This window comes from Mytilus galloprovincialis, chromosome 9, assembly GCF_965363235.1.
Source record: "Mytilus galloprovincialis chromosome 9, xbMytGall1.hap1.1, whole genome shotgun sequence".
NCBI classification, from domain to species: domain Eukaryota; kingdom Metazoa; phylum Mollusca; class Bivalvia; order Mytilida; family Mytilidae; genus Mytilus; species Mytilus galloprovincialis.
The window spans coordinates 51312700-51339034 of record NC_134846.1 but is presented as its reverse complement, the minus strand read 5'-3'; the positions used below and the strand labels follow the sequence as shown (position 1 = coordinate 51339034).

General features: G+C 31.2%; 1 long non-coding RNA gene across 1 annotated transcript; it reads right to left on the bottom strand.

The window, feature by feature from the left end:
• Positions 1-2503: 2503 nt before the first annotated feature.
• Positions 2504-25314, bottom strand: LOC143045225 (uncharacterized). The gene is made up of 6 exons (XR_012968910.1): positions 25254-25314; positions 16588-16659; positions 13381-13491; positions 12646-12714; positions 8181-8236; positions 2504-7412 (listed from the first exon to the last, which is right to left on the bottom strand). It is a non-coding gene; the product is annotated as an uncharacterized LOC143045225 (long non-coding RNA).
• Between the last annotated feature and the right edge of the window lie 1021 nt (positions 25315-26335).

The following is a 26335-nucleotide window of genomic DNA, read 5'->3' as shown; positions in this document are numbered from 1 at the left end:
TCTAATGCAGAGCCCCTAAATGGCATTAGCATTTGGAATCAAAGTATGTATGCAACCTTAACTGTTACAGCACCATTGCATGAACATTTTATAAATTATAATGATTTATAAAATGAAATCTATCTTTTGAATTATCCATGTTCATTTCAAACAAAACTGATCTTGAAATAAAGGATATCAGATACAGCGTAGTCTGCAATATAAATATACCTACAAATCGACAGCAATAGTTGGTTGTGAATAAATTTTAAGTAAACAGTAAATGAGATACGAGATAGCGTTCAGTTTGTCGATATGTCTATTTCCATTTTGAAACAGACAAACAAAAAAGTATATTCTTACAATAAAGTTCTCATAATTGAGCAATGGAATGATATTGTTTTAGAAATTGTCAAGTAGTTTCAGATAAGAACAATGTTGATTTTTGAGAGAATGAGATCTTACTTACTGGGCTTTAAAAATCATAAGTCCAATAAAAAAAGACAATATCTGACAAGGCTAAAAATAAAAACAAAGAAGGGACAAACAACACAAACAAAATATCACATATCAATCTAAAGACTAGTAAGCAACACGACCCCCTCCTCCCCCCAAAAAGCCGGGGTCTCTTTGTCTCTGATGGAGTGTTTTCCCATTGCCAATTAAACCACATCATTTTATTTTTATCTTGGCAGAATGTTTTTTTTTTCTGCAGAATTTTCAAATACACCGGTACCGTTGAGCATCCTATAAATTTTCGTACAATTCAGTAAACGGAGTGATTAATTTTAAACTTGAAATGAAATTTGTGACATCAATTTAAAAAAAAACCAATGTGGCTGTTTAGGCATCGGTCAAGGTATAGCCTTCCTCATTTTCTTACATATCGTGCATGTGTAAAAACTGTATGACAATGATTTGTTGAGAATATAGGAAAGAAAATAAGACATAAATCCAAAGATCTTTAATTAAAGAACAATACTTATCTGTTGACCTCTCCCATCCGACAGTAAATTAAACCTATGCTAATTAGAGGTGTCCATTAAGCTGTGGGGGTGGTCTTAACACGTAGAAACATCCCATTGCTATGGATAGATTAAATCCAATAATTTGATACTTTATTTATTTGAGTCAGACCTCATACGGTAGTTTTCTCAGAAAGAAATTCAAAACATTGAATTTATAATAAATAGTTAATCCTTGTTTGCCCACTTTTAATTACACCAATATTTTATAATAACTTAAAGAAAGAAAAAAGACAGTTTAAGGTTAGGGTGAAGGTTGGCGCCTGTTTAAACGTTTAAACCCGCTGCATATAAGAATAAACAAGAATTGCACCTGTACTAAGTCAGGAACCTGTTGTACAGTGGTTTTCGTTTGTTGATGTGGTTCATAATTTCTTTTTTCTTGTTTGTTTTATTTTGATTTAATCTTCGGTTTTCCTGTTTGAAATGTTGTACACTAGTAATTTTGGGGCTCTTAATATGCTGTTCGATGTGAGACTCTGTGTTGAAGGCCGTACTTTGACTTACTAATGGTTAACTAATTTTTATAAATTGTAACTTTGGATGGGGAGTTGTTTCATTGGCACTCATACCACATCTACTAATATCTTTATAAATATTTCTATGTACTTTTTTTTTCATTTATCCCAATATGAATAAATCATTTGGATGGAAAACGTATTCTGATTGGCTGAAAGTTGAAACTAGAAAGAATCCAATTTCAAAAAATAATCTCAAGCCAAAACAAGTGTTTTGTGTCTGGAAGTTAGATGTTTCCAAGATAAGATGGAAAGGCTTTTGCATAAACAGTAAAACAGTACACAAGACACAACAAAGAAAACCAAAGACTATAAGCAATACGAACCCATCTCAAAAACTATGGATGATCTGAGGTGCTCCGGAATGGTAAGCAGACCCTGCTCCACATGTGGCACTCGTTGTGTTGGTCATGTTATTACAAACCTGGTAAATAGTCTAATTCGGCAGGTCACATTCTTGAAATTGGAACGTGATTGTAGTAACGACATAAGGAAGATATCCGATATTATCTGTGTATCGAATAATCCATAACGGTCAACCAACTCGTGATGGCGTCCGTAAAATAACATTTGATTTCAACTTTCCCTAGTAGTTCAGTTTGTTGATATGGGACTAACATTTGTCTACAGTTTTCGTTTCATTGACTGCATGGTTTTATTTATTTACATCTAGATGGTTGTGTAAAAGACCGAATTCGACTAGGCGATCACTATTGCCTACCTTCTGCGTTTAAAAACTTTTTAAAATTAAATAACATAACAATATCTAGATCTATGCATTTTTAATTGATATAAATTAAATGCATTTGACATTTTTTTTTATATTTGTCAAACATTTACAAATATTTCAGAATAAATGCAAATTTATCTAAAGGTGACATAATACATAATTATTTTAATTTAATTTTTTTTAAATCAACAAACAAAATGAATTTAAATAGGAGGAAAAATTACATTATCATGCCAAAAACTTTGAACCAACTTTTGAAAGAATTAAAATATTTTACGATGAATGTTACGATATATGTCAAGTACTTCTATAATATAAAAAATGTGACAGCTTAATACCTAACTCATCCGCATACATTTACTATCATTTAAACATAACGGGTCAGATCATTTGATGGTCAATACTTGGAATATTGACAACGATACCAGTTTTACTGCACCAGATATGCATTTTGACAAACTAGTATGTCCATTTATTGATGATCGAGCTAACTAATAGTATATAACTATATGAATAATAACAACCGGGAGAAAAAAAACCAGTTTGAATTTAAGAGCTGACATTACTAAAAAGGACTTCAAGTATAGCAAAATCCGGAAAAAAATTATGCTACTACTGTTTGTTAATAATCTTGACTAATATCTGTTAGAACGAATTATTTGAAAAAGTAACGCAAGCGACACACGATTTACTGCTACACCATCAATTAGGTAGTTTACATACATAAGTAGGCTATGTAAACTATATCAAAGTTTACTCAATCATCGTCATCGTTATCTTCCTCCTGATCATCATCTATCATCGATTCATATTGGCCGTAATTGTCATCTGTTGATGTATTATAATCTAAAGTACCATATCCACTTGGTGATGTGTTTCGAGTTGTTTCAGATGATCTAGACGAAACGTCATTATGTGAAAAGTTCACTTTTGAATCGATACAATCTTCTGATAGACTATTAGCACCACTTGACGATTCTCTGACCCGTGTAGAAAAGTTTTCAGATTGTCTATGTGAATATAGTGCGGTAGACCTATTTACATCTACATAATCACTGCCTAATTCTAAGTCGTCATCGGTGTCAAATCTTAAATGACCAATACGACTGTAAGCTTTATTTATAATATTTACTATTTCTTTTGATAGCTTTTTATGAGATGGTAGATGTGCTACATGGATACGTGTTTGGTAACGACGTAAAAGTTTCCCAACAATATCATTTAGGTACGTAACAGCCTTGGAAATTTCATATTTTGTTAAAATATCACAAACGTCATTATACTGACGGGTCCGCGATAATTGTACGGGTGTATCTGTTCTGTTTCCTTCCAAATCACAATCTAAAGACAACAAAGCTAAAACTCTAATAAATCTTTCAAACACAGTTATAATATCATAGCCTTCAAGAAATTTAACTACATTGTATAAAGGCGTATTTCCAAACTTATCTCTTGAATTGATATCAGCACCATATTTCAATAATAATAGAATTGTACTAAATCTGCTATATTTTGAATAAGAACATGCCATGTTTAAAACGGTTCTACCATTACTCCCTTTTATTTCTGTATCAACATCGTCGGATGTGTCTAGAACATCCGCAACCCGTGAACTCACATTCATGTCATTTTCACTAAGCATTACTATTTTATGCAATACTGTATTCCCTTTCAAATCTGTTAAATTGATGTCGTTTGTCGCATTTAATAGAGTCTTAAAAGTGTTGGTTCGTTCTGAAAACATGTGTGCTGTAAGCAAATGAATGACAGAGAGACCATCAATATTCCTAATACTCATATTGAAGCTATAATTCCTAAAACACCTGCAAATTAAGTTCAAAACAGTGTCCGTTGCGGACGACAAAATACATTCATGTAAAGCCGTATTCCCTCTTTCGTTTTGTAAATTCACATCTGCACCCCTTTGCATCAAGTCTTTAGCTAGGACTACGTTTATCGTTGAAGAGCAGGATTGTATTAATGGTGTGTTTCCATTCAAGTCTAGCAAGTCAATATTAACGCCTAAATCACAAAGGTGTCGAAATGGAAGGCGAATTTGATTTGCGGTTACAGGACATGTAGAGGCTAATTTGTGAAGTATAAATTCGTCCTCTTGTACAATGAAATTATAATACTTTGCATTTTTGAGCACATAGTCTACCTCTTCACACATATGCCCCTTTTCAATCAAATTTATTAAAAAGTTGCTTCCTATTTCAATTGCATTTAAATGTTTAAGTAGCAAGCAAATTGTTTTAGGACGCCTAATTGAACATAGTGAAGCATACTCCAATGCAGTGGTGCCAAATTTATCTCTGTCATCAAAGCCTCCACATACACAAATATATGTGTTACAAATGTCATACGCTTCTGTGTCAGTCAATGTTTTACATGCTGCGGCAAGATGCATAACAGTTTTTTGGTCATTATTTGTTGTTCCGTGTCTTTCTAAATCAGTCACACTCATTAAAAGTTTAATTTCATTATATCGACTTCTCTTGCTTTTCATAGCTGTATGCAATGCAGTATCGCCTTTTTCGTTTGAATGATGAATGTTTTCAGAAGCATCAATTAGAACACTGAGAACATTTTCAACATTTTCATGTCGACTTAAAAGTAATTTTTGTATTATTGAACAATTGCAACTGTAAAGGATATTCACATCCCCTCCTAAAGACAACAACTCTTCTGTTAAGAATTTATTGTTAAGCATACAAGTTAAGAGAATAGGAGTTTGATTTTGGTCATCCCTCATGTTCACATCTATACCCTCTCTGACTAATTCTTTTATAATTCTAATCTTTGTAGTTTGATCAATTCTACTAAGCAAGCACTCCTGAATTGGCCATTTTGAAACCATTAACAAAATGATACCATGTATTTGTGCTTGTTCAAATATTAGTTGGGCACACGATCTTCCTCTCCTATCAGTATCATTTGGATTTGCATGATACCTGAGAAAGAGCGATACTAAAGACGACTTTTGCTCAAGCGGAATACGTGATTTAATACACAAGTGCAATGGTGTAAGTCCATTTAAGGTACGTTTTTCCACACTCGCCCCCGCTTCAAGTAATAAACTTATTACTTTAATATTGCAAGATTTCTCACCAATAGCAAGAAGAAGAGGAAATGTTCCATCAGCCGCAGTATTGTTTGGATCAAATCCCATTTTCAGGAGAAAACTAAGACATGATTCGTCGTTAACTGAAATGCATTGCGGATCTTCTTTGTATTTCCACAATAATACATTAACTGCATTTCGTTGTTTTCTGTTACAGTAAGACATATCCAACCCACACGATCTAAATACCTCACACATAGCTTGATTTGCAAAGTTATTACGCAAAAAGGTTAAAAATATATCATTTATGTCACTTGGTGTATGAATTTCTCTCAACATGGTTTTAAATTTAGAATATAAACTTTGATTGTTTGATTGTTTAATTGTATCGTGTTCACAGTTTATGCAAGTAGAAAACGTCTCATCTAGTGCTAAAAAGAAATCAAAGGAATCCACGAAAATGCTATTCACCTTTGCAAGGTTGCACAACAATTTCCACTGACACCATTTTGAATGAGGAATGACAGCACCCTTCTGTAGAAGATATTTGAAAGTATGTAAATTATCGGATTGAATGACAGCTTGTAGCGGACAAACATGCAAGTCATTGTTTGTGTCTGTAGGTATGTTACTAGATATGTTCATTTTAGAACAGGCATCACAGTAACTTATGTCAGCGCCACGTTTTTCCAATTCTATAACCAGAAGCAATGGACTTTTATTTAAGCAAAGTCCTATCAACGCTCTAGACAAAACACCCAATAGTAAATCTTCATGCTTACCACAAAAATCGTAAAGTCTTAAAAGCATTTTATAAAAGCTTTCATTTCCATAGTAAATAGACCAAAATAAAACACCATCGGAAGAAATATTATCTATGGTTAAAAACAAATCGCAGAAGACCCGAATCATTTTTTGTTTATCACCACGGTATATTTTGCGCAAAGCCTTTTGTATATTATACATAAATTGTTGATTTTTTAATATTGGATGGGAACAAACAAAACGAATATTTCCATTAAAAAGTTCACTTATCATTCGATCTGCTATTGTATTCCAATTGTTATACGATAGAAAATCCACCACCGTTATACCATACTGAATTTTCGTTGATTGTTTAGAAGGAATTTTAATATATTTGCAAATTGTTTTCATGGACATATATTTTAATCCTTTTCGTTGATCATTGTTGAACATATAAATTTCAGAGGTTGTTAATAGGCAAGGGTGGACAAACTGGATTGTTTTTCCACCACAGATATTCAGAAATGGTTTCATCATAGTATGAGAAAATGTAAGGACATCAGCTATTGTTGTTGGATAATGGATAAGAGCTTTGGTATCTGCATTTAAGTCAGCATCGCTGTGAAACGTCCCAGCATTTAATACTAATATGTTAGAAATGCAAACAGCCATATCACTTTCTGCAAGTTTATTTTGATAACTGAGTATCAAATACGGTAACGGATTGGTAAAATAAACCTTTGGATCTAAGGTAAAAAATGAATTAGTATATAGAAATGAGCACAAAGGAAATCCAATATCATTATATATCTGTTCACCAATATGAATTACTAAATTGTCTGTTTCTTTTTTTTCTATAATGCTTCCATGGAAATTCAAAATTTTTCGTCTATCTTGATTGATGAAAGGACAGTCTTTACTCATATCAACCAGAACATAATCTAACGGAGGATTGTATGGTATACACTCTCCTCTGGTAGATAAGATTAATTTAGATATTTTGGAATCTATACGTTTTTTATTTACTGTTTCTTGCCATTTTTTAGAAACAGTTTTCCACAATGTTCTTTCAAAATTTGGCCTTTCTTTACCAAAAGCATCATCGAAAAAGAAGAATTGATTTTCATCGAATTTTACCATTTGCACCAGCTGTATCACAGAAAATATCTGCACTGGTGTTAAATCGTTTTTTAGACATTGAGAAAGTTGCCTCCCAAGTAAAGTTTTTCCAGAACCGGGCACACCTACAACTATTATTGTGTCATGACTATGTAGTAATGTTGTAATATGTTGAATTATTGACGTCTCAACACTCAATAGACCATCATCACCAAGCTGATCTTTAATCTGATCTGAAAGATTGGAATTAAGAAATATTTTTTCAATGTCATTCTATATGCTTATTTCAAAATGAAAAGTCATAGTGTAGGTCAATATTTTAATAACGAGGGTAAGCGTATTCACACTTAAATTATAATGGCTACTTATGTATATCACAGAGTATATCACAAACAATACCTTAAATACTAATAGGAAAATGCAAACCAATAGATCTAAAATAAAGATGACAATGAGCCATTTTGCTTAGATGAAGCACACAATCTGGGAATAAACTTAAAAACTATGTTACTAACTATGTTACTACATATTTTCTTACTTAATCTGAAAAAATAGCATTGATTCTTTTTTATTACTAGTAACTCCAGCAGAAATGTATAATCTCCGGCACTTAAGTTAAAATAAAAGCTATATGAGTATACCGCTGTTCAATAGTCATATATCCTTTTAACTTAAACAAATTTGAGTCACAAACCAAAACTGATAAAAAGAATTTGTAAAAAATAAAATTCAATCTACAGATGAACCAAGTAGTCATATTCGTCAGTTGACACTTTCGCATGAGTTATTGTCTAGTTACAAAGTATATGGTAACGGCTAATTTTGCTATAAAGCTTCTAAAGTTCTACCTAATTCAAATTTCAATCGATTGCATTAATGCTTAAAAAACTGACGCAATTGACTAACTGGTTTTGTACAGACATTGTATGAAAATGTGAAATTGAAATTCATTATCATTTTCTTTATGCAATCTATTAATCTAGGTTATTAACAGTGCATACCTATAGGTTTATGATCTGGGAAGTCCACTTTATAGTATCCAAGAGACGAGTTGGCACTGAAAATGATAAAAAAGGTAGAAACAATGATGCTTTTCTCAATTTTACGGACCACCTTTATATAATAAGATGAAAACAGTTTGCCTCATCGTTACAGCTGCAATAGTTAGGTTACATATCACTTCATTTCGTGAATTCCTACGCAATCTACCTGAATTTTTATTCCTAATCATATGTTTTTTTCGAAAATTTTATATAACATTAAATGATGTCATTCCACTATTTATACCTTTTGATATTTTGATCAATATGTGATTGTTTAAGACTGTCCAACGTGTCATTAAACAAATCTTCATATTTCCCTCTGAAAAGTCGGAACTACATTGTGCGACGTTACGCCCGGTTATATGTAACGTTTTGAACTTATATTTTTAAATAGTGATAGCAGAAATCATTATCGTGTTCAAATGTAGTTCAGACGTTAAAACAAAAAGACTAAAAATCAGGGGGCCTCGAAGTCCGAGCGGTCTATGTAGTTACTACTGAATTTACTAGCCAGTCAACTCTGAGGTTATGATTTCGAACCTCGCTTGTGTGAATGCACTCGACTCAAATTTGAATTGAACCGTATTGTCAGTTTTCCTATCGTCGGTGTTTTTTCCCGGCACTCTGGCTTTCACCACTAATAAATACTGTCCGCCACAAAATAGCCCAAATGGGGTGCTTATAAGTGGCGTTAGAAACACACACAAAAAATCAAATCAAACTAATATTTAACTTTTGATCTGTACTGTTTATCCATATGTATGTCTTAAAATTGAGAATGGAAATGGGGAATATGCCAAAAAGTTTAGTTACAAGAACAAGCAGATAAGAAAAAAAATCACGTGCAGTGTAATAAAACATCCATTTCCCCTGGCTGTGGGAGATATAAAGCTTTTGACCCTCGAAAAATCATATTTCCATTGGGCAAAGCCCTCGTGAAATACTAGTATGGATATTCTTTGGTGAACACATCTTTATACCTCCCTCAGGTACGGGAAACAACTGTATAGTATCATAAGTGATTTGTATCTCATATCTTGCGCGAAGAATTTTCAGGTAATTTGTGACAGTATTTAGTACAGGCTTTTTCTCTGTTGAAAATATAATTTATATTACCCCGGGCCCGAAGATGTGTTGTTCAATTTTTGAAAAGCTTGCTCTTCATCTAGCAAATGAATCTGTCTCGACCGACAAATATACTTTTTATTATTTTAGCACAGTCAGTCATTCCTATGGAGGTAGTACGTCATTGTGAGAATAACGCAGTTAACTATACATGACTAGCCACGTCCAGGTTTATGAGGATGCCTTTCTAAAATTTGTTTTTCAATATTAATCTAGAACATACTGAAACAAAAAATGCTCTTTTGTTGTAAAAGATATATCAAAACTAATACTGGTTTGATAATGATACTATTTGATGACGTCTTTTTATTATCGAAGGAACTAATTTATAAAATACAAAATCAGTGTATGTAAATAGTGCTTAGTTATCTCAAACAGCATTTTAAAAATAAGAATTGCAAACGAATTAAATGTACTATCATACAAACAAATATTAGCTCTTTAAAAAAATATGTTTAATTGAATTTGTTGAAATGAAGTTGGAATAATAATTAACAAAGAGAGCTTTTATAATTCCTTTTATTTATTTTGTATTTTAACTTAGATTTATCATGTATGTCTCTATAATAGTATGCAACGCGTAACAGCTTATTAGTACTTAATATTCTCATATCAACATTTGATACGGTGCATTACTTATTGAAATAGTTTAGCCTCCATTAATGAAAATCTAGAAAGCAAAATGTTTTGTTTGTATCAATTCAAAATGTATATTCAAATATTTTTCACTTAAAACGATGATTGAATTAAATCTTGATGTTTTGAATGTTTATAACAGTTTACGGCGGTTTTTCTCACAATGACGTTCTGTCTACTCAAGTGTTGAAATGTTATGGCGGGTCACATACACAAAAGTGTAAAAATGCAACAGATGATGATTTACCTACGTAGTTTCTTAAAACAACTCGATAACCGTATTCATTTTAACATAATTAATGATAACTACATTGTCGAAAAGCCCTGCAAAATGCTGCTCATAAAGTCTAACTGTCTTACATTCCTTATTTTTGGAGGTGCATTCATAGAATGTTATTTTGAGTGTAACGAACGAACGAAGAACAGACGGAAGTCCAAATACCATTGCTACGTTTTTGATGACAAGTGCGACCAGCGACAAAAAAATTAGAAGCAGAAAAATAAATCTGTTTTGTTTATAAACTTAGCGAAAACATGTTGGCTTATGTAATAAAAGGATAAAGTTTGGAATACATGAAATAGAACTAAAATAGCCTTTGCAACCATACAGGGGTAAGTATTATCCCTATTAACTCATTTTGGAGGGTGGATTATTTATCTAATATCCAATGAAATTTTCTCGTGACTTGATAATTTTGAGCTAAGTAGTAAGACCTTTGAATCTTTGCTTTAGTTTTTTTATACAAGTTTATTTTTAACCTAATATCTGTTCTTCTCCACCAAATTTTATTCCACACGTGACGTTGTATTGTGTTTTCAATCTGTCGATTATATACTTGATATTTAAAGTCGAACAGATAAAGCGCGATTGAAATTGAAACTCTCCATGTAAAACTCTTATTTTTTTTTTTTTTTTTTTTTTACAGTTTTAAAATATCAAAATGTCATCGAAATTTCGAAGTTGTTCATTGGTCTCAACAATATAAAATGGTGACCATGTACTCCATTTTGACAGTTGCTTGTGATTGTTTTTCTTCAAACACCTTAACAGATACTGATAATTTATAAAATGTATGATTTATTGGTTGTATGCTCATACATGTACACGATAAGCTTTCTTTTCCTACAGTTAAGAGACAAATGACCTACTGGTTAAAGTTAACTGAAAGGGGCATGTGTAGGTTTCTAAATATTTTACCTTAAGTTTAACCTCATAGAAACCAGGTATAATTATCATGAATTGCACATGTTTCACCTTTCTGCATGCCAATTTTCAACCAAACTGTAACGTCTTTTACGAAATAACTGACCTTCACAATACAATTAGTACTAAAAATAACCCCTGATGTTATGGCAATCTTAAATCAGTATACTTTCGAGCGCATAAATTCTCAATTTGTAATGCAAACTAATGCAAAGACCGTACTTTGACCTTTTATGGTTTATTGTTACAAATTGTGGCTTAATGTTGTCTCATTAACGCTCATACCCAATATTCTTATATCTATAATAGACAAGTAAAGTTCGGCTCAAAATGGTCTAAATATATTTCTCTTTCCTCAAAAGTTTCATCTCTACAAATTTATTTGCTAGTTTAAGTAGACAACGACATCAAAAGCACTATTTTTGTCCGAGTATGGCTACTTGTACTCATGTTTTTAATTGGAGGGAGTAAATTGTTGGTCTGACATCTACAGATTGTTTTGACGCTGATATTTGTTTACTCATAGTGTCAAAAACATAATTACCTACATCCTATTCGAAATTGAACATTTAAAAGAGGGGCGAAAGATACCTAAGGGACATATTGAAAATATAATAACAACGCCATGGCTAAAAATGAAAATAAAAAACAAACAGACAAATAAAAGTACAGAAGTGTCTTCGTAATATGCATACTAGTACTATAATCAATATCAATATGATGATGTGATAGCATTGCAACTGATACAACTATCCAACAGAGTCTATATAGTTGATAATAATCCATCTAATTAAGTTAAGCACAATAAGAATTAAGGATGTTCGCTACTCTGTTAAAAAATAACAAGCTTTTTAAACGACTGTTATAAATTGAAAGTATATAAATAAAGAAACTAAAAAAACAGATAAAAATGGAGGATCTGTGTGCTTGTTTTCAAGATATAAGCAATTGAAAATTTGGCGGGAATTAATTCTCTCTAGATTTTTCAAACATTTAACATTGGCACCGTTTTTGTTTCAAAAACTATGAAAACATAACAAGATTTTTCTAAGATTTTGAAATATGTCTTTTAAAACTTTATACAATAAAATTATGAAAAGAAAAGTAGAGGTCAGTGTGCAAAATATTGTAATGGCAATACATGGATAAAACCAGAGGATTCCGAAAATCTGACAAAAATTCAAAAAATAGAGGAGCAAACATTCTTAAGTACATTGTTTACCAACAAAATAGATTCGATGACATATTCCCTGATAAACTGAATGATTTATATATAATCAACTATCAATTATTTATTTTTGCAATCCAAAAGCTCTTTTTTATCGAAACTTTTTATCTACGTAAATTAAAGGTCAATGTTGCGATTATGAGACACAAGTTTTGTTATTCTTGCATTAAATTTCTGCAATAAAGATCCATTCTACCATTCAAGATCTTTAAGAAACAAATATCGTATACCTATTAGCCGTTGTTTGTTCGATCCCTGGTAGTACTTGTAATGGATTAATTATAGTTGGAATATCAGTTCTAAAACAAAGAAATAGTAAACAAAATTAACATTCCCTTATTAAGAAGTAAAATCACAAAAATACTGAACTCAGAGGAAAATCCAATCGGAAAGTCCATAATCACATGGCAAAATCAAAATGACAAAACACATAAAACGAATGGACAAGATTAATTAAAATATCCTAATTTAAAGTCTTGTGATGCATGGTTTTCAGCTACTTTACTGCCAAATCAAAAACCATAATAGTTGGGTTTATGAGACATTGGTTACCTTTAAAAATGTTTTGGCTTAATTCGTATTGAAAGTGTCGAAGATATTTTACTCATGTGTCTTATTTGAAAATAAAAGTAAGATTAAAAGTTGTGGCTCTAAAAAGTTCCATTATGTTGGCGCGCACATGAAACAATGAGCATTTTATATTTTTGCTCAAATTTCCTATGCCCGAGCACATATTAGCGAAATATTGTATAATCCTGGGAGCATTGTTTCGTGGAAGTCGAAAAACATAAATTATCATAGCTAAACAAATAAAGAATTATAGATAAAAGATAAATACAAAAAATCACTCTCCCATCTTATGGTAATTCTTTTCATACTACAAGGGCGCAAAGCAGGTTGGCTTTTTCTGTATACAAATTAAGGATTATTCATTTGACAATGAAATGTGACAGAACATTTTTTACCTGTCTGAATTTCTGTCTATATTCGCTACAGTTCTTTCTCTGATTATTTCTTCACTAACGGCTGTTCTTCGTTCCCCGCCATCAATCTTAGGTAATACAGGAAAACTAAATCTAAACAATTGAAACAAAATACAATATTGATAATCAAATATAATCAACGATCTTAATAAAAGTAAAGAAGTTACAATACCCTCCCTAACACACACTATATTAATACATATTTCTTTGTTTCTAAATAAGAAATAAAAAAAGTAAATATTCTATTTAAAAGAGAAAAATTGTTTTAACTCATGACATATGTGACACACTAGAAGATGTGTTGATAGAATAATAGTTTAAACGGTTATTATGTGAATGTTAAGCTAAACAAGCCAGACAGATTGAGAATCCTGAGTTATCAGTGTGCGTACACGTTTCTAAATATCATAGACCCAGTTTTGAGCTATATATGTTCATGTTGAAAGGTCATGTACACGACATTGATAGTCGTGTTCACCAGTGTGAAAGCCGTACGCACGTTTTATCCAAACTGGAGTGCACCCTATTATATCTGTCACAAAGGCAAATATTAATTTTTTGATCGAACTTAATATGTTATGTTTGATAATAATATTTTAAAAATTCCTTGATATTTTCTACTTGTATCACATGTTTTGGAAATAATTCAAAAACGAGATTTCAACGAGACTGAACGAGACTGAAATGCCAGAAGAATACATCCTTAAAGGGGCACTAGCTACGAGATATAAAAAAAAAATCTACTATAATTTATTTTTTGCTCAATCATTAATGAAATGCAAATAGTAAAATAATAGTTCGCTTTTAGAAGCTAGTATGGCTCAATTTTGTCGAAATTAGCTAAACAACATTGATTTCAATTATTCACTTGCAAGTAAATAATTCGACCTCATTGAATCAGTATTCATGTGAACTTCAATTTAACCCCTTAGCTTGAGATGGATAACACGTGAATTGTATGTGTAAAGTTATTTAAAGGAAAAGAATGTCAACATTGAAAGTGAAACAAAGGTAATTCATTTGATTGACTGATTTGATCTACAAAAAATTATTCTTATTCACGTTAAAACGATAATAAATATTTATTTTTCATCTGTATTATGAAATTAAATAGACCTAGAATAATTTAATGGCACGAGTTTGTTTAATCTATTTATATCTATATTTATGTTTACATCGCTTATATGGTCATCGAATGACTTTAGAGGCCACCTCAAAAATTAATTAGATGGCGTATAGACTAAAATACCCACGAAACGAAGCTAGTTATTTTCATGCCCGTGTCCTATTAACTGTTTATTATAGACTTTTAATATTTTGGACAAATGTTTAACATTGTTATAAATCAAATGTGAGAATTTGATTAACATCGATGAACATAAGCCTGACAGCTAGTGCCCCTTTAATGGACTCTGTATGATAAAAATATTAAACTTCCGTTAAAGAATATTCATACACGTAATTTATATATGGATTGATTCATTTATTAACAAAAAAAACCTTTAACTAGCTGATTGACAAATAAAGTATGGCTACAAAGTGTAAAATGCACTGAGTTAAATGTAATTAACTCACAAACTAATATCTTATGTTAAATTTCATAAAATAATGGATTTAAGTATTAAAATTATGTTTATGAAAAATATATGGTACTTACCTGCATCGAATTTGTTCCAATATGCCCAGGCCGTCATCTACAATTTCTGTAGAATTTCCCGCCACATAAGTTCATTAACAGAGGTTTAACTTTAAAGTTTGAAACACTTAATTGTACTTTATATAATAACCAGTATCGAAAAAAAACTGTACAAAGATAGGGTTGACGAATATCAATTATGTGGTCATTTTAATAAATTTCCTGTTACAAAACTTTGAATTGTTCGAAAAACTAAGGATTTTCTTATCCCAGGAATAGATTACCTTAGCCGTATTTGGCACAACTTTTTGGAATTTTGGGTCCTCATTGCTCTTCAAGTTTGTACTTGTTTGGCTTTACAACTATTTTGATCTGAGCGTCACTGATGAGTCTTATGTAGACGAAACGCGCGTCTGGCGTATTAAATTATAATCCTGGTACCTTTGATAACTATTTACACAACTGGGTTGATGCCACTGCTGGTGGACGTTTCGTCCCCGAGGGTATCACCAGCCCAGTAGTCAGAACTTCGGTGTTGACATGAATATCAATTATGTGTTCATTTTAATAAATTTCCTGTTACAAAACTTTGAGTTGTTCGAAAAACTAAGGATTTTCTTATCCCAGGAAAAGATTACCTTAGCCGTATTTGGCACAACTTTTTGAAATTTTGGCCGCAATGCTCTTCAACTTTGTACTTGTTTGGCTTTACAACTATTTTGATCTGAGCGTCACTGGTGAGTCTTATGAAGACGAAACGCGCGTCTGGCGTATTAAATTATAATCCTGGTACCTTTGATAACTATTTACACAACTGGGTCGATGCCACTGCTAGTGGACGTTTCGTCCCCGAGGGTATCACCAGCCCAGTATTCAGCACTTCGGTGTTGACATGAATATCAATTATTTGGTCATTTTAATAAATTTCCTGTTACAAAACTTTGAATTGTTCGAAAAACTAAGAATTTTCTTATCCCACGAATAGATTACCTTAGCCGTATTTGGCACAACTTTTTGGAATTTTGGGTCCTCAATGCTCTTCAACTTTCTTGTATGGCTTTACAACTATTTTGATCTGAGCGTCACTGATGAGTCTTATGTAGGCGAAACACGCGTCTGGCGTATTAAATTATAATTCTGGTACCTTTGATAACTGTTCACACAATAAAGAGAGTATCGCATCTCAGAGCCTTATGATCTGGATAATGGCTTCCAACCCCCCCCCCCCAAAAAAAAAACAACAAAAAAACAAACTGACAACTGATTGTTGTCCAAATTGGAGAAAGATATATTAAGGGAGACCTAATTGGAAAAATATTATCGCAAATAATAAATCTGCATTTTTTTTTGCTATTTTCGTTTGCGCCCATGCAAACTAGTTATATAGTATGCTAAAAAGAAACATATAATAGATATAAAACAAATACTGGACGACTTCAAGGAAACTGGAAACAGAATCATGTATGCAGAGAGAAAATGAAAATATATGATTCTGTACTAGCTCATTATTGTTTATGGAGTTAGAAATAAATTATTGTGATTTTTTCACTTACAAAGTGCTTGGTCGTGGAGTGGATTCCTCACTGTCATCACTGCTATCATCACTGCTATCCGACATATCTATTCTGCAAATTAAGACCAAAAGTTAATTATTACAATATAAATATGTGAGAACTGCGCTATGTAAAGTAAAACATTGTTCTGTAAAATATTGTCCCCCATTAATGATACAAATATATATATTTATCTTACCTCCTATAGATTTATAGAGATATGATTGGTTAAAGGACTACACGTGGTGACTATGTATATTTGATATAGGGTGTCCTAAAAAATATAAGGTTAGCAACCATACATGGTTAGTTACAATATAGGGTTCGTAATTAGTTACTTCCCATTCAAAACAAAAAAGATACCACAACCCTTCATAAAAACATCACGGTGAAAAATCTGAAAGGATTCAACAGACGAAGAAATTGACGATGAAAGATTGAAATAAGTTTAAAAACATAATTAAAGATGTTATGGTTGGCATAACGAAGTTAATTCCCTTTCAAAAAAGAAGAAGAAAAAATCTAAACAGATTCAACAGACGATGCAAATGATACATGTAATAAACGAGTGAAATGATTTAGTTAAACAAATTTAAAGCTAAAAAGTTGCTATTGTTGGCTTTTGTTTTCTGTATAGACAAATGGAAGAAGGATATCTTAATATTGAAGACTTGATCACTTTGATAGGCCGCTAGTTAAAATACCACAGGTGAAGATAGTCGGTAAGACAAATTCGTTACACGGCGTGCTAGTGACCTAATACGATATATATAAGGTCTGTAAATTCCATATGGAGATTCGAGCTTCGCTTGCACCCCAAATGAAATTTACTGACCACTTATATATCGTATTAAGTCATTAACACACCATGTAACTGATATAATCTTACTTATTGATTTATATTGATATGATGGTTAAATGACTACACGTGGTGACTATATATATTTGATATAGGGTGTCCTAAAAAATATATGGTTAGTAACCATATAGGATTTGTTTCCATATTGGGTTAGTAAGGAGTTATTTCTCTTTAAAAAAAAATAACACAGTGTTTAGGAAAAATCTAAAAGTTTTGAACAAACGAAGTAATTGGTGATTAAAGATTGAAATAAATTCATAAAACACATTCAAAGCTAACGAGTCGTTGTTATTAATGATATTAAGGAGTTACTTCCCTATCAAGACAACAAAGAAATCTGAAAGGTTTCAACAGACAAAAAAGAAATTGATACATGTAATAAACGGTTAAATAAATTCATAAAACAAATTCAAAGCTAACAAGTCGTTGTTGTTGGCATTTTTTTGTATAGACAAATGGAAGTAGGATACTTTCTTTTAATACTTAGTATTGAAGACTTAATCACTCTGACTCTAGTCTTAACACCAAGAGTGAAAATAGTCGACAAGATGAATTTGTTACACGGTGTGCTAGTGACATAATACGATATATATGGGGCCAGTAACACACAATGTAACTTATAATATAGTCAAAAAATGTGAGGGGGCAGAGCTGTAGGTAAAATACATGTAATATGTAATCTAATTATTATTCATGAACACACACCTAATGTTATGAGAAACAATGACTAAAGATTTAAGGAGCTTTAGAAAAACAAATCAAAGCATTCATCACAAAAAAAGCAAGCTGATAGTGAAACGATTGTAAATTAAGATTCATTGATGAAATCTTATCCTTATCATACAATTTTAGAAACGCTGATTTATATATCATTTTCTGTTTTTGAATATGGAGGAATTTTACATATATAATATATATTAAATTGTACCTGAGACACAAGAAATCTGAAATTTTGAATAATTGATCATTTGTCGTTATCACAAAATTATCTCATTACCCTCTGAAATCCATTTAACAGTGGTCAAATTTGATTTTGTTATGTCACTTGAGGTGTGAATATATTCTTTATTTGTAAGACAATGATGTTGATGAGATTAAGAAATTAAACATAGGTAAAGACATTGAAAATCATAAAGTGAGCATGTTGTTATATGCAGATAATCTTGTTTTTATCACTGAGAATGAGGGTAATTTACCAAAAAAAGTAGACGTTTTGAATATATGGTGCTGTTATAATGCCCTTACTGTTAATCTTGAAAAATCTAAAATAGTACATTTTAGAACACAGTCTGTATCAAATTTTTCATTTTTGTTGATTGGTAACAATATTGATATTGTTTCCATATACACATATTAAGGTTTATTATTTACTAAGCATTTCAACTATGATAATATGCCAAAAGCAGTTTCTAAAGCTAGTAGATCATTGGGTCTGTTGATATCTAAATGTATAGCTAATTGTGGTTTTCAATATTCTACATTAACAAAATTGTTTGATACATCTGTATAGTCTGTATAAGATTATAATGCCTCATTTTCGGAAAACGTCATTTTTCATGTATAAATAGTATTAAAAATAAAACAATGCGTGTTTTCTTGCGTGTAGGAAAATACACATCTAACATGTTAATAAAATGAATAATTATAGAGTAAAAAAGAAAGTTTAAAAGTTGAAATTCTACAATTTTTAATAACACACATGGACACAAACATGATGGTAGCCTCACATATAAAAAATCAGCTCAAAATCTGGAGGTGTATAGATAAATCTCCGTATTACTGTGATTTTCAACATTTTTCAAAGTTGTAAATCCTTAATTGGCAAAAATTAGCGGAGCGGAACGAAACTTAAACTTGATCTGTAACTCATCATGGTAAGCTCACATACATAAAATCAGCCCAATATCTGAAAGCAATTAGAAAAAAGGTCCGTATAACTGTGATTTTCAAAAAATTATCAAAGTCCAAAGCCTGAAATTACAGCAAAAAATAGCGCAGCGGAACGAAACTTAAACTTGATCTGTAACTTATCATGAGTAATTCACATACCAAAATATAGCCCAATATCTGAAAGCGTTTAGAAAAAAAGTCCGTATAATTGTGATTTTCAACAATTTATCATAGTCCATAGCCTCTGATTTCGGCATTATTAGCGGAGTGAAACAAAACTTGATCTGTAACACATCTTGGTTAACGCACTTGACAAAAACCATCCTCATGTCTGAAAGTGTTTAGAAGAAAGTCTGTATAAGTGTGATTTTCAACAATTTATCAAAGTTCAAAGCCCGGCATTTCAAATTTCAAATTTCGGCAAAAATTAGCGAAGCGGAACGAAACTTAAACTTGATCTGTAAGTCACTATGGTTAACTCACATCCCAAAAATCAGCCCAATATCTAAAGGCGTTTAGAAAAAAACCCTCCGTATAATGGTTTGTTGCGGAATGTCGAATGACGGAATTTACGGAATTTAAGGAACTACGGAATTACGGAACGACGGACAAAGGTAAAACTATATGGCACCTACAACCTCGTTGCGGGGCCTTACAAATAAGTTAAAAAAAACTTGATTTGGAATATTGGTGCTATGGTGCTATTATGAACAAGGATTAAAATAGAATATCAGATGATAAATTACGTACATGAATGTGTTTTTAATTGTGTTTTTTTGTAAAATTGTTTCTTTTTAAATTATAACACAGTGAAGACTATTTTAACTATTTTATTTATTATGTCTTGTTTTGTTCACGCATCGTTGAAAATATAAAGGAATCTCATGCACTGTTGTACAAGTGAGAGGTTTAGCGCTATAAAACCAGGTTTTATCCACAATTTTCTACATTTGAAAATGCCCGTACCAAGTCAGGAATATGACAGTTGTTGTCCATTTGTTTTAGATGTGTTTTGTCATTTGATTTGCCATGCGATTATGGACTTTCCGATTGAATATGTCTCGGAGTTCAGTATTTTTGTGATTTTACTTTTTTATAGGATGTTCAAATATGTATATGGCCTAGAACATTATTTGATTTTTAATATACAGGAGTGCTTTAGCCAAATTTAGATCAGCTGTAACACCCATCAGAAATGAAACTGGTCGTTATGAAAATATTGATATTGAAAATAGACAATATTTTCACTGTACTTATGACGTGGAAAATGAGAGACATGTTTTGTTAAACAGTCCATCATATTCAGATATTCGTAGTGTTGTTTTTAACCATGCTAATACTGTCGGTGAGAATTTTTAACAGATGTCTAAAAATGAAAAAAAAATATATTTCTTTTTACAAATGAAAATAATGATATTTTATACTGCCAAAATCTGCTATTAACTTTTAATAAAGCGAGCAATTATGTATTTTATACTCATGATAGTTGACTTGTAGAAATATCATAATTTAAGAAAAATTGTTTTATAGTCTCTCATAACTCTTTATAGAGTGGTGTTGTCGATAGTTTGTGTATTAAAAAAGCTGTATATTTTATATGTAACAATTGTGGTGAGACTTTAATAAAGTATTTGTCTTGTCTTGTCTTGAAAATGCTTGGTAATTTTTACGCCTCGGGCTGTAAATATTTATCAAACATGACCAAACTATCTAACTTATAATTACCATTAACTGATTGAAACTATTCCTCATTAAACTTATATACTTATAAAATATTCAACCTTTATTTATATATTTTAAAATTTGGCATAGGCGGAATGAGTAAGATAAAAAAACATGGGTTCTTCATTACATTACAATAATAAAGTGAGCGAAGCATAATCATACCGAGGTATTTACCTTTTGTCAAACCATATATCATTATCAAATTTTAATTATTCATTCTTAATTTGAATATTTGAAGATGTATATACCAATACCATTACATTCATGAAATGTATACAAAGAAATTTAAAAGAAAAAGTTTTCAAGATATAAATGAAATTAGTAGGTAGAAATAAAAATACCCAAATGATTTGAGCATTGATAAGTTTAACTACAATCACTACTGTATGTGTACCTTTAATTTTATATGGATGGGTTGTTATCCATCACACATATTCCAGAGTTAATAGTTTTTCATTTCTGAATTAAATAATGACATTAAACTGAATAGGAAATACAATTTTGAAACAGGTCTTATTTTTGCTAATGTAGTCTTTCTTCGGCTGTTGTTTGCTCTATGGTCGGGTGGTTGTCGCTTTGACATATTCACCATTTCCTTTCTCAATTTTGTTTTCTACTTTTTATTGAAAATACCTATTTATTTTGTTTCTCCCGCCACTTTTATTTCTTGTGGGAAAATGCTATTGGGTAAGTAATCGCGTAGATAGTTGGCATATGAAATCTAACAGATTGTACGCTTTTGAAACAGTCACTGTTCAACCGTACACTTCTCTTTGTTAGAGTTTTCTCCCTAAATACTGTTTTACTTGTTATCTCAAATTCTTTGCAAGTGACAGTGAAAAATTATTTTATTTTCTGAATTGCTTGTTAAATCCTCATGATATCAAATAATTTTGATCAAAGGCGTTCAGAGTATCAATATGAGAGTTATTTTTTTATGTATTTAAATTAGTGATATGTATTTGGAACCATAAGTGATTGATACCTCAGGTCTTTTGATTTGAATGTCCTTAACCAAAAAAAGAAAGTCAGGTCCAAATGACAAGGTCACCTTTCAAATTTGTATTTTGGTTAATATTATGAAACCGTTTAAGATATACAAAAATGCTTTTACTAACTTTAGAACATACTCACCCCTTCTCGTCCAATGAAAAGTCAGTTTTTTCCCTCTAATTTTATTAGTACATAGTTTTCCATGCACTATGAAATGCTATACATGAATGACTTTTCATTGTCAGTTAATTATTTAAGGGAACTCTTAATAGCTGCACTAACAAAGTGCACAATCCCCTAAGGCATTTTTGCCTGGAAAAATAGCCTACTGATTAAAGATGAAAGAGCAAAGATTAAAATAAAAACATTTGAATTTTGCAAAATTTCATGCATTTTCTAATGGTACAAATATATAGAATAAACTGATATTTATTTAATTTATATATCCTTACATTTGAGAGAATTATTTTCCTTTTCTTTCAAAAAAAAAAAAACACAATGCTAGACTGCTGATATATAAAGCAAAGGATTGTTTTCGGAGAAACACAATACATTTAAATATACCAATAAAAATTAAGCATTTAATGTTGAATGGTCTGAATTCAAATATTCAAACAGAGGGTTTTATATTTATAAAACAAATCAAATTTTAAAAAGGGGAGTTGTATAACATTGTGTTGCTTTTTAAAATAAAAAAATCTAAAGATATATAAGTAATAAATTTTACCTGAAGCAGAGGAAAAACAATTTCTTCACAAACTATGTCAGTGCTATTCCATTTCATCCATTGAAATGATCATTACCTATGTTTTATATTTAGTTCATTATAAAAAGTGAACATTTTTTAGGTTTGAATATTACAATGGGAAAGGACAGTTTTGTAAGGTCACTCGAAAGTGTGAATATGTTCTAAATTGGTCAGACAATACTTGGTCATATTTTATGAAGATTTAAGCCCTCGGCTTCGCCTTTAGGTTAAATCTTCATAAAACATGACCAAGTATTGTCTAACCTATAAGTAAATTAAAATTTAATAACATATCTAGTATGTGGTTGAAATTTAATGCAAGTGTTCTCCCTTCTAATGTTTAAAGTGAGCTATATTGTGAGATAACACTTCAACACTATTAAGTATAGACTTGTGATCCTTTAATTTCATGTCACTGCTTTATGACCTCGAAATTTAATTCGAAGTCAATGCCGGGTAAATTTGACGATCTAGATTTGGATATTCGCTATTTCATATTTATACATGATTAATTTTTCCATTATATTGGTAAACATATAGTATGGAAAAGACAATCAGAAGTGACCTTTTGTAAACAGGAAGTAGCCATTAGTTGCACAAGTTTTATTTGAAAGTATTTTTAACCATACGTTTTCTTGAATCAGCGTTAAGTAACATGTCAGATGATACCTGAAGTGATATTCTAAAATCGGGAGTAGTAAGTAATCTATCTTATTTCAAACAAAAATAACAAAAAATATATATATTTCTTTCTATCTTTTGACATCAGAAGGGACTATTGTTCGACCGGAAATGGCTTACCAACTCCTTTGAATTGTTAAAAAGTGTCTTAAACATTCTATTTGTTAGACTCAATGAGTGATAAGCTATCCTTAAGTCCGTGGCAGATTCACTGGTGGTGCACATGAAACCCACTTGGTGCAAACAAAATAGTAATGTTGATTTATTGTAGCTGTATCTGCTAGTCTATGACGAAAATCAAGTCACAGCGTGCATGATTTGACTTCGTAAAATTGACGTTAATTAACCATTGTCTCAACATGCATGGTTTATGACAACTTAGGGTGATTAAATACTCTCACCTATGAGTAATGTCTGTTTCGAAAACCACCTGTAATGCTGGTTGAGATAATTATACGAATTTTACAATAACAAACTGACGTCATATGTATGATGGCCGTTTATGAAGGGTTTCATAGGTTATACTATAATATGGACTATATATATATTTTAGTAAGATAGACATGAACAATAAAGAATAGATGATAAAGGCAGCTGCAATGTAGAAAAATAAAGAAAAGTGGGTAAAATAAACAAGGAATAAAGTACAGTAATCTTCAAAAATACTATTATAATGATTTCCCCGTATGCATGATATAAGTTCTGTAAATTCAGAAACTATTGCGTGCATCTAATATTGCGAATCTGTTATTCGTGTGTTTTTATCTTTGCGGTATTGAGATAAATCCTGTTTAATTCAAATAAGAAATTTCAAAATGCGAGACTTAATTATTCCGATTTTAACCCGTGCGCATTTTTCACAATAATAAAATCATCCCAATAATTTCTTAATTAATAGCATTCCTTACTGCATGCGAATTTAAGCTGCAAATAATGATAAACAAAATGGCTTGAACACGTTTATATTTATTAGAATAAGAAGATGTGGTATGATACAGAGACAGTGCAAATGAGACAACTTTTCATCCAAGTCACAATGTTTAAAAGATAAACAACTATAGGGCAAAGTACGGTATTCAGCCTTGGCTCAAACTAAATAGCAAGCTTTAAAAGGCCCACCAATTACTAAAGTTAAACAATCCAACAGATAATTATTAGTATTTACTAATAGCGTTTCCCGTTTACCAAAAAAATTAAAAAATACTAGTGTTGAAAATTTCAAGTGACAAAGATCAGACATTAAGCAAAAAACTCATCAATATTAGCATGTACGAGGTTTTCTGTCTGATGAACTAGAACACTTCATAATGATTATCAACTGAAAGAAAAATAATTAGAAAATAAGTTTTTTCTAGCGTTCATAACTTAAATGAATTGAATGCTACACAATCTAAACGAATACTTTCTATTAGTACGAATTGCGGCCCTACATGCTGTTTCATCGTGAGTAAGATATTGATTAAATGGTAAACACATCTGGACGACATTGATTGATCCTTTATTAACACCATGTCATACTTTTAATAAATGTTAGATAAGTAAATCTCTCAGTTGATAAGTTCTGAAAAAATGAGGTAAAACAATACACAAATTTTCCTGGCTAGATTTTGATGGACTGAATATTGTGCCCATAACTTTAACATTTGAATTTATCAAATAAATGTCATAAAACAAGGTCTTTATTTGGTAGAATTAAATTTTTTAAATATAAATATCAAAACATATCTCTAAAAATTGAAAAGTAAACCAAATGATTTAAACTATTCTTACCTACTACATATAAATTATTTTTTCTCCAGATTTGATTACAATTTTATACATCCATTTTGTCCCTACTAGGATGTTTAAATGGTTCCATAGTTACTGTCACGTGAATTGATCACGTATCTTTCAAACTTTAAATGTAATTTAAAATGGAAAAGTCATAAACCTGCTTAGCATACAGCCTGTTTGATATTGGAAGATTAAGTGGACTGGGATTTTATTTTAGCAGAGGTTTCGGATAACAACACCGATTTTAACCAGAAAACATACAATGCATTAACAAAGCTAGATATCAGACATTAGCGTTAAATTATATACAAACAAATAGTAATTTCTCTTATAAAGGTTGTATTCCTGCATTTTTTTTGTGGATCTTTTACCTTAAAGTGACAGGCCATTCATTTTTAGAATTCTTTGTCTCTCTCTCTCAATGAAAAAACCTAATCTTTTTTAGGTCCAACTTAAAGTGTGGGCAATATTGAAATACACATTGTCCGTCCATCCGTACGCATAACAAATATTTCGTCACACTTTTCTCCGCAAAGGAATTTTTAAATGAACGACTTTATATTTAGTGGCCATATTTGTCAAAGGTGAATATAATGATTATTAAGAACCTTTGGTGCAGTAAATCCCTCTCAGAAGGCCAATAAAATCACGATTAACAAACACAGTGTCCGGGACTCTATATGCAGCTACCTCCTGAACCATATCTCATCATTTTCTTAACAGCGGCACTCTTATTCATCAGTTCACCTTACTATACCACTCTTATTGTCTAAAAATTATTCAAATTTGCCAAATAACATGAATAACGATAGATACTACAAAAAGTTTTTATTAATTTCATGCGTCCGAAGCTCGGTTCTAGATTCATCTTTACCTGGAGCCAATATTTGAAATCCAAGGATGTATAAGATCTGAAACAAATAAAAAGCTATATAACCAAAAAAGGCATACAATGATAGCCAAATAAATCAACGGTCAAATTCACCTGAGGTATTTACGCCTTTTTTATATCTCGCAAAAGAACCAAGAAAAAACAAGGCTAAGTGCAAGTGATTGTATTATTAGTACTGCTAATAAGT